The 9318-nt window shown below is 40.4% G+C and overlaps 1 protein-coding gene across 1 annotated transcript in view; it reads right to left on the reverse strand.

Moving 5' to 3' along the window:
- The window catches only part of LOC136875116 (zinc finger protein OZF), a 198389-nt gene extending 190305 nt beyond the window's left edge, over positions 1 to 8084 (reverse strand). Inside the window, exon 1 of the mRNA XM_067148847.2 lies at positions 7847 to 8084. The gene's annotated coding sequence lies outside the window, so the exon portion shown is untranslated. The remainder of the gene's footprint in view (positions 1 to 7846) is intronic.
- Positions 8085 to 9318: the final 1234 nt, after the last annotated feature.

Here is a 9318-nt window from a genome sequence, read left to right on the forward strand (position 1 = left end):
TCGACCAGTGCAGGTTAGTGTAAATAAAAAAATGTGTGTGAATAAATTAATTCCATCCCCTGGTCTAAGGAGTTTGGACAGCCAAAGTAGGGGACTGCCTGTAGGGGTGAAGTACAGTGGGGACTTTGAGGACCCTGCGACCGCTACGGTAGCTGTGAAGGCCCTTCAGGAACTCTTTAAAGTGGTGGCAAAAGGGGCTCTGGTTAAGACGCAGCAGGTCGTTATGCTACTTAGGATCCAGAACGGGTAAAAAAAAAAGTAAATAAATAAATGCAATGTAAATATTAATGTTATACCAGTTGTATAGCATCATTTGAAGTCATTCCACATACTGTATATCAGTTGACTATATTTGTAAGTAGTACAGGAGATATTATAAGTATAATTTTGTAAACAATATAAATTTATTAAGGATGAGCTGTGTGTTTAATAGAAAACATTGTTAGAGTAAATTGTATAATATTGTATTATAGGAAAAATTTTCTTCTCTTGTTAATTTAATATTTAGTGCTTGACAATAATGTATTTTAGTGTACCACTTGCCATGGAGGTAGACACCTCATTTGCAAATAAAGAGATTTTGATTTGATTTGATTTGCTGCTTGACCTAGTCTTTCCAGGTTATTACCAAAATCTTCCCACGACTTCTTTTTGGATTCAACAACTATTTGTTTTGCCCTGTTTCTTTTATCTACATACAAATCCCTGTCTGCCTCGGTCCTTGTTTGGAGCCATTTCTGATAAGCCTTCTTTTTATGTTTACAAGCTTCTCTCACTTCATCATTCCACCAAGATGTTCGCCTTTTCCCATCTTTACACACACTTGTTCCTAGGCATTCCCTTGCGGTTTCTACTACAGCATCTCTGTACGCCACCCATTCACTTTCTATATCCTGAACCTGCTTACTGTCTACTGTTCGAAACTTCTCACTAATCATATCCATGTAATCCTGTCTAATTTCCTCGTCCTGGAGATTTTCTACCCTTATTTGTTTGCAGACAGATTTCACTTTCTCTACCCTAGGCCTAGAGATACTTAGTTCACTACATATCAGATAGTGGTCTGTATCATTGAAAAATCCCCAGAAAACTTGTACATTCCTAACAGATTTCCTGAATTCGAAGTCGGTTAAGATATAGTCTATTATGGCTCTGGTACCCCTAGCCTCCCATGTGTAGCAGTGAATAGCCTTATGCTTGAAGAATGTATTCGTAACTGCTAAACCCATACTAGCACAGAAGTCCAGCAAACGCTTCCCATTCCCATTAGCTTCCATATCTTCCCCACACTTACCGATCACCCTTTCGTATCCTTCAGTTCTATTCCCAACTCTCGCATTGAAATCGCCCATTAGCACTATTCTGTCCTTGCTGTTGACCCTGACCACAATGTCACTCAATGCTTCATAAAACTTGTCAACTTCATCCTCATCTGCACCCTCACATCGTGAATACACGGAGACAATTCTAGTCCTAATTCCTCCAACTGACAAATCTACCCACACCATTCGCTCATTTATGTGCCTAACAGAAACTATGTTGCGTGCAATGGTATTCCTGATAAAGAGCCCTAACCCAGACTCTGCCCTTCCCTTTCTAACACCCGTCAAGTACACTTTATAATCTCCTATTTCTTCCTCGTTATCTCCCCTTACCCGAATATCACTTACTCCTAGCACATCCAGATGCATCCTCTTTGCTGATTCAGCCAGTTCTACTTTCTTTCTTCCATAAGCCCCGTTAATGTTGATAGCTTCCCATCAAATTCCATTTCGTTCGCCAAGTTGTTTCCAAGGAGTCCCTCGCCTGTCAAATGGGAGTGGGACTCCGTTTCTCCCATAGGTCCGAGGACTGCTTAAAATGTTCTGAGCTCGGTAAATTCATGAAGCAGGATGCTACCCTACTTGCACATAGTCCAAGTGAGGATCTCTCCTCTAACGGGTTATGGACCACCGGTGAATTGTATAGTCCTAGCCGCCTGAGCACAAGGAGGGCCACGACTCAGAATATGTCAGAGATGCCCACTCCCATTCCATAGCAACTGGTATCCCGACTCTCAGGACCACTTACTAGGCCACTCAGCCGTTGCCCATGGTTCATGAACTAGGACGTGACTACAGTAACCCACAACCACGAACCATTTGAATCTAAAAATAAAAAAATTAATTTAAAAAGAAGACTTCTGTCAAGATGTTTTGAAATATATATCTTGTATTGATGGTGCAAATAATGCACAAATCTTCCTCTTTAAAATGCTGTATCATTCATAAAAATGTGCCCATTAAAAGTGAGTAAAATTAATTATTATTCCAACAAGTAATTTTCTACATCATTCGCCTGGCACTACAGACTATACTGCACGGCACTTGTACGGTTGATCTATTACAGTTGACGTCAACCTAGATCCCAGGTTGACATAAAATAGCATTTTGAAAACTTGTGTAGTAGAATTTCAATGGTTACTTTATTTACACAGATATTTCAAAATCATATGCCTGTGCTTTACATTTTAGAACCTTTATTTTACAAGCGGGGTGATTTCTCCGGTGACATACATCACATAATACTATTTCCCCTGCTAAGTTCTTACTCCCTCCTGCCATGACTGAAGTATAATTATACAGTACAATAATTTATTTAACGCGCACAATGTGCAAAGAATTACTGTATAAAACATTAGTCTTCGTTGCAAAATTTCACTAGTAGACATTAGTAGACATAGTAGACATTATTCAACATTCGTCATGGCAGAAAAACCTCCAGTAGGGAGGCCCAAAGGAGGCATTGCATGTCTGTTCACTGATCAGTTCTCACCATTTAGTGTACAATACAGATCTACGAACGTTTTAGTAGTTCGAACCAAGCCGTGTGTTTGTGTATGTGTATATTTCCAGCCAGCTTTCTCATCAACTGAGATTATTGAGAAAGTTAGTAAAGCTTTAACTGTGACTACTAGGGATGATGCCATTATCCTTGCCGGAGACCTAAATTGTCGCATCGATGCAGAACATCGAAAATCAACAGAAGTTTTGGACTTCTTAGAAAAGGAAGGTCTTCGGTTGGTGAATGCCTCTGACATAAATACCTACATGTCTCATAATGGTACTAGCACAATAGATCTGGTGTTTATAAACTCTAAGTTTGTGTCGATCAAGCAGGAGGTTATTCTCGAGGCGCAACGGAAACACCTACCAGTTGCAACTTCCTTACAGCTGGAGAATAGGCCTAGTACGCTTGATACAGTTAGAGACCGTACAAAAATAAGTAGAAAAAGTAATCCGTCTCTTATCTGTGGTGAAGATAATCAAACGATACTTAACCTATTACGAGAGGGTAATCTTAATGAGGCTGCATTATATCTAGAAGTGCTGCTCCAGAATGCTACTCTACCAACAATACCTGTGGTCAGGAAATCTCAACCCTGGTTCACCAATGAATGCTATAAATGTCGTAGAGATGTGCTGGAAGCATTAAATACAGCCCGAAGAGAGAAAACAAAAGAATTCCTTGAAATATATGCCAGTAAAAGGAGAGCATACAAACTACTACTAAAAGAAGCCAAAAATCATTACAGAGAGGAAGAAGGAAAGAAACTTACAGAACGTGCCAGTCTAGATCCTTACCTGGCTCTGAAGCCTAGACAACCGAAGTTCTCCAGGAACTTACCAATGGAAGTTTGGGAAAAGCACTTGAGTGCAGGGTATAAGTACAGGATCCGCCGGCACGGGCGAGCACGGGCTCCGCGGCTGCTGCTCGTGCGTCTATATGACGTCATGTATGACGTGTTTAGCGAGTGGATGTTTGCAAACATGGCAGATAATTCAAAGGAACGTGCAGCAGGCGCTAAATGTATGAATTAATGGTCTGGTATATTTGGCTGTTTGAGACTGCGTAACACAATTCACAGCCACTAGATTGGGTTAAAAATTGAGTAGCTGGATAGTGAAATAGATATTAACGGCGCGATATGATGGGGCTGACTTCATTTCGCGAAAACTTTACGAATATTAAGTACGTCCGGCAAGTAGGAAAAGCACCGATCTGGTTTGGTTAGTCCGGCTAGTGGCAAAACGATTGGTCTAGAGACAAGCAAAAGGGAGTCGGTGGGCATAAGCCCCCATGTTAGGGCCGCGAAGTGGCCAACAGCCTCTAGAATCCTTTACGAAAGCAATTGTGATTCACCGAAAACCACTTTTATTTGCTAGTTGCTTTACGTCGCACTGACACAGATAGGAGGGAAGGGGAAGGAAGTGGCCGTGGCCTTAATTAAGGTACAGCCCCAGCATTTGCCTGGTGTGAAAATGGGGAACCACGGAAAACCATCTTCAGGGCTGCCGACAGCATTACTAATTTAGCGCGGTGATCCACCGAAAACCACTGACAGTGACAGGTTAGGTTGTGATCCACCGAAAACCACTGGTAGTGACACGTTAGGTTAGGTTTGGTTAGGTGCAACAGCATTACTAATTTAGCGCGGTGATCCACCGAAATCCACTGATAGTGACAGGTTAGGTTGTGATCCACCGAAAACCACTGATAGTGACAGGTTAGGTTGTGATCCACCAAAAACCACTGGTAGTGACACGTTAGGTTAGGTTTGGTTAGGTGCGACAGCATTACTAATTTAGCGGGGTGATCCACCGAAATCCACTGATTGTGACAGATTAGGTTGTGATCCACCGAAAACCACTGATAGTGACAGGTTAGGTTGCGATCCACCGAAAACCACTGATAGTGACAGGTTAGGTTGTGATCAACCGAAAACCACTGGTAGTGACACGTTAGGTTAGGTTTGGTTAGGTGCGACAGCATTACTAATTTAGCGGGGTGATCCACCGAAAACCACTGATAGTGACACGTTAGGTTAGGTTTGGTTAGGTGCGACAGCATTACTAATTTAGCGGGGTGATCCACCGAAAACCACTGGTAGTGTCAGGTTAGGTTGTGATCCACCGAAAACCACTGATAGTGACAGGTTAGGTTGTGATCCACCGAAAACCACTGTTAGTGACACGTTAGGTTAGGTGCGACAGTATTGCTAATTGAGCGACTGTTGTTGGAAGTACACTTTTGGTGATGACATCACGAATAGGAAAGCAACACTATACACACGAGTATATTGTAACCACTGAGACAGGATATGAATTTATGGGTACTCACTAAACGTTGGCACAGGAGTAGACAGAAGATGGACTTCTTGTGTTTACGTAGATGTACTCCCTCTTAAAATAATAATTACTAGTGTGGATGCACCACTGAATGGGAATTTTAATTGTTTTGGCTAGTTGTACTTCGTCTTAAAACAATAATCACGACTATCACAGAACTGAACACACGACTCGACTGTTTATCTCTAGTTATACTTCCTCTTAAAACTATAATCACGACTATGACAGAGCTGGTCACACAACTCGATTGTTTTCGTCTAGTTGTAGGCCTACTTCCTCTTAAGATAGCAATCAAGACTATAACCAAAACATAGCTGGACACACGACTGGTTTGTTTTCGTCTACTTGTACTCCCTCTTCAAACAATAATCACACTGCTGGTAATGAAACTCGTGATTTGCGTTTGATGTATTTTTGTTCCTCGTGAAAGTTAAGTTGGCGACAATTCAGAGAGAGACGACAGAGTCATCTTTTGGGGTAAATATTAATTACATTGCAATGCCATCTCTATTACTGGTAATGTACTATATGTATCTAAATATACATCGTTTACGCTTCAAATTATCAAGTAACATGTTAGCTGAGTGGATAAGCTGATGGACTACGGAGTTGAAGATCGCTGGTTCAAGACGGCCTGTCGCCAGGAATTGATAACAGGTAAATAAAATTAGATTAGTATGCGAATATATAAGTGAAATAACTACGTATAAAATAGGTTAAATGGATGCCGGTGAAATACAGGCGGGGGCTGAAAGAAAGTGAAGGGAGAGGAAATACAAGGTGAAAGTTCTTCAGTATCTTTTAAGTTCTCCCCACCCGAAACCCCTCCTACCCAGGAGGTCCCGTAAGTATGTCGTCATAGCTGTGCCGGCGAATTCTGGCCTTGTTCCGAGTGCAGTGCTTCAAGAGAGAGACACACGACCTACTAATTATTTCATGCCAGTTTTTCAAATAATCCCTGAAATTGACGAATTTTCAATTAATGAGGTTGTATAAACTATTACAGCATCTAAAGATAACAAGGCATGTGGCCCAGATCACATTTTTAATGAACATCTTAAAGCTGCTCTCCCAAAATTGGGTGAATCCATCACTCGCCTAATGAATGAATGCTTGCGGCAAGGTAGGATACCAGACAACTGGAGAAAATCTACTATTAAAATGCTATATAAAGGCAAAGGTGATACCGCAGATCCCAACTCATATAGAGGAATAGCGCTAGAGTGTACTCTACTAAAGACTTTAACTTCATTAGTGGGTAAACGTCTCATTAAACTGGTGGAAAATAACCTACCGGAGTCGCAATTCGGATTTAGAAAAGGGAAATCAACGACTTTAGCTATCCGCTGTCTCCAGAATGACATAGAAGAAGCCTTAAAGAAACCAGGGGGTAAATTGCATGCCATCTTTATAGATTATTCAAAAGCTTTCGACACCATAAGCAGAACCATACTGTTAGAAAAATTGGAGAGTTTTATTGGTAGTACGAACTACCTTATACCGCTGATTAGGAACTTACTGCTCAACAATTCAATAGAAGTAGATGATGGCATTACCAAATCTATTATTTTGGAACAAACAACCGGGGTATTACAGGGAGACCCGTTAAGTCCATTATTATTCATCATTGCGACAGCAGACATAGTAGATTTGGTAAACCAGGAAAGCATCAAACTATTAATGTACGCTGATGATATGGTCTTAACATCAACGTCAGAGAAGGAACTCCAGGAATCATTCAACCAAACAGTAGGCTGGATAAAGAAAAATGAGCTCAAACTGAATGTAGAAAAAACAGTGTCCATGACGTTTAGAAGAGGGGGACCTCATGGAATCTTCTATTATGAAGACCAAGAACTTAAGTCCGTAAAGCATTTTAAATACTTGGGTGTAATTTTTGAAACCCAAGGTAATGTTTTCACCCTCCATCTCATAGACCGTCTAAATGCATCTATGAAAGCAATATCTGACATTAAGCACCTGAGAAACTTGTCTTTAGAAACGGCCATAAAACTCTTTCATCTAAAAATCAGCCCTATAGCAACATATGGCTCGGAAAACATTTGGGAACATTTGAGTATGAAACAGTTAGATAAAATCGAGAAGTTGAAGGCAATCTACTTGAAACGGGCTCTGTGCCTCTCCAAATATTCTCCTTCCCGGCTCGTGTATGAGCTATCCAGAGAGGGATTTTATGTGGAGGAGCTAAGGTTACAGTTGTTACTTCCAGCAACAACACCCTATATACATCTGCTTCGAGGCTACGATCGAAGAAGGCTGACATCTGGGAAGATTTCTACTCTACCGATGCCATGCTAAATCGCGAGTGGGTTCAAGGTGGATATGAACTGCGACACCTGCTGACAAGGTTCTCCGTTCATGGGTTCCATTATAAACTGTGTAATATAAAGCGTTATCATGAACCAGGTTTGAACTGTGTATGTTTAAGATGTGGTGCACACTGTACTAGGTACCATGTTTTAAATTGTAAACAGCGATCAGAATCACTGGTGAAATTTTGCAACGAAGACTGTTTTATACAGTAATTCTTTGCACATTGTGCGCGTTAAATAAATTATTATTATACAGTACAATAAATACGTTTAAATGTTATTGTTGTCCATTAACTTGTGGATGAAACCTAATGTAAGCAACTGTTATGTGCTGACTTGACTTACTTTGCCTGTATACAAATAATGGCGGCTTCAGATTCTTATTTCTTGAATGGCAATACAAAGGATCCTGTGTTGATTTCCAATGCAAATATATGTTCAAAACTCTTTCCTGATGAGATATGATATTAAATTCCTTATTGAAGTCTCGACGACTGACAAGAGCAGATAAAAGAAACTCAAACTTAATTAACAGGTTTGCGCGTTACAGCTTATGTTTTCAGTGAAAAATTAGAGCAACCACAATTCCACAACTAAGCGGACAGATATAACGTAATTCATGGAATAAAAGTGCACAGATCACAGCGGCATGTCTCGATAACCAAGAGACCTCAATATTAAACAACAAGGCTGCCACTTCGATAAGGAACTCCTAGTCATTGCGTTTCAAAACATTTATAAGCGTTACGGTAGTCTTTTTTCATACGAATATACTCTCTCTACGAAACACTTAATGAATCGCATCACGAAGCTGGGTTTTGACAAAGAAAACAACCACTCCATATACCGCACATTTGAGTATCAAAATTACCAATTATGGAAGGGCAAATCGAAGCAGAAACAACGTTTAAGGACGAGTTAACCATGTTTCCTGTTAACAACTATGAAAGATAAATTATATTAAGTAAATATTCAGTACACAGGTTTGCTTATAAAGTAGGATTTGTACTGTTATATTTTAAATTAATTATTCTGAGCTACTGTATTTCCCTCGTATGTTCAAGAGATGTGTGTTTGCGGGTGAATCCAATTCTGCCTGTTAGTCAGAAGGACTGGAACCAATGGCGCCCATGCCCGGGGGCAGGGGGGGGGGGGGCGCCTCCTCCCCCCCCCCCTAGCTCTCAGGGAAAGGCAAAAATCTAATTTAGTCAGGAGTTTTTCTTTCAAGAAAATGATTTAAAAGTCAGTATTACATAGAAGTGATAGTACCGCCCCCCACTAATGGTCAGGGGATACCATGGGTGTTATTCTACCGCTATTCATTCCCCCCCCTACAAACTGTCATATGGGCGCCCATGACTGGAACTTAACCTTCTCATTATCTAAGTATGGAAGAATCCTAATGTTGTGGTGCACAGATTGCCTATTTCTTTTAAAAATTTTTTTGTAGAATTAGACCTAAGGAGAAATGAAAGGAACTTACTCGGGAATTGAATCTAGCTATAAAGTCAGCACAATTGGCAGTCATACAAATTTCAATGAAAAATGGTAATATATATTTACGTACTTAAGGCTGATACAGGTTCCAAGAAGGACAATCCCGGAATCATAAGTGAACGAGGTGGGTAGCTATGTGAGCATCAGTCAGCAGTATGTTGGTTACAAGTATAAAAGTCCACAGAGCAGGTTATTAGTACTAACCAAGTACAGTATTGAAATTTAGCAATGGTAACACTTTTATGATAAGATACAAAGATAAGATTTCTGGGGATATACCCGTACCGGTACTAAAGAAAATGGGTTTGGGTATAGTACCA

Source organism: Anabrus simplex, chromosome 5 (genome assembly GCF_040414725.1).
Source record: "Anabrus simplex isolate iqAnaSimp1 chromosome 5, ASM4041472v1, whole genome shotgun sequence".
NCBI classification, from domain to species: Eukaryota; Metazoa; Arthropoda; class Insecta; order Orthoptera; family Tettigoniidae; genus Anabrus; species Anabrus simplex.